The sequence below is a fragment of the Seriola lalandi genome, unplaced genomic scaffold, assembly GCF_002814215.2.
Source record: "Seriola lalandi dorsalis isolate HSWRI2012SDOR001 ecotype SW California unplaced genomic scaffold, Sedor1 jcf7180002001074, whole genome shotgun sequence".
Taxonomy (NCBI): Eukaryota; Metazoa; Chordata; class Actinopteri; order Carangiformes; family Carangidae; genus Seriola; species Seriola lalandi.
This window is the reverse complement of record NW_019471733.1, coordinates 658-1,834: the sequence shown is the minus strand read 5'-3', so window position 1 is coordinate 1,834 and position 1,177 is coordinate 658. Positions and strand designations below refer to the sequence as shown.

General features: G+C 39.2%; 1 long non-coding RNA gene across 1 annotated transcript; it reads right to left on the bottom strand.

Moving 5' to 3' along the window:
- Positions 1 to 8: 8 nt before the first annotated feature.
- LOC147820102 (uncharacterized) lies at positions 9 to 628 on the bottom strand. The gene is made up of 3 exons (XR_015437800.1): positions 524 to 628; positions 151 to 196; positions 9 to 47 (listed from the first exon to the last, which is right to left on the bottom strand). It is a non-coding gene; the product is annotated as an uncharacterized LOC147820102 (long non-coding RNA).
- Between the last annotated feature and the right edge of the window lie 549 nt (positions 629 to 1,177).

Here is a 1,177-nt window from a genome sequence, read left to right as displayed (position 1 = left end):
TGGTGCTTACGGAACTGTCTCCATCATCCTCTGCGAGGCAGTCCATCCTGGAAGACAACAATGTTTATAAACGCTACGCCTGTAACCCACATATGAGGCGACATTTGGATAGAATCGCACAGACAGTAGCGGTATATGTGAGAAGGTTACATTTTATCGTGGGGGTGAAGTCACAAGTTGCTGGAAAAAGGGGAAACTGTGAAAAGGAGAACATGGATTTGTAACTTAGGAGAATTCCGACAGCCATCCTCATCTAATAGCTTCGTGTCTTTATTTAAATATAACTTAATGACATAACAAGTCAAAGACAAGCTAGCATAATTAACAAACAAAACATTAACTGACGGTTAATGCTGATTTCAAGTGGATTATTTAATATTTTCCCAACGTTAGCTATTCCTTAATATTAGCTTAAATAACATTAGCTAGCAGCTGGCTGACTGAGGTTAGCCGTCTTACCAGTTATTATGAATAACCAAAGTCAACTGTGCTGTACTCACTGCACAGAAAACACCAGGCTTACTTTTGGAGCATTTCCGTCGCGCTGCTTCAAGCCAGTGACATTTCCAAACATACGATTGAGCGAAGTTAGCAGGTAGCTAACAAAGTTTTCAGTAGCCTATGTGATCACTTGCTTAGCCCCACCTATGATTCCAAGTCCACCAATAGCGTCTTGGATGTCTGCCGTTGCCTTGGTACCACTCACAGCACACGACCAATCAGGAGCGGATCAGGCACATTATACTCTTCCTGTTTACAACATTCGAAGAAAGGGATCTCCTAACAAGGATCTTCTGCACCTTAACGTTTTAATAAAGCAAATAAGGCTTTTAACGGTGTTTGGTCAGTAGCACATCGAGACAATATCATTTACTGTAAGCACTGTTATAATAAAACTTGAAAGCTGCAGTGGTGGAAGGTTACTAAGTACATTTACTCAAGTACTAACTACAATGCTGATGCAGTGCTTAAAAATGCATAAAAATAAAATTAAAGAGATTAAAATCAATTAAACTACTCAACAGTAGGCTATATAAAGTAGGTAGTAACAATTAGCACCACCTTGACCAGTTACAATGCTGCTTGCATGTTAATGCCTTAGTGATGATAATCCAATGACACAGCCTATACATAACAATAAAACATTAACGGAAGCGATTTTGCTTGTTTAATGAAC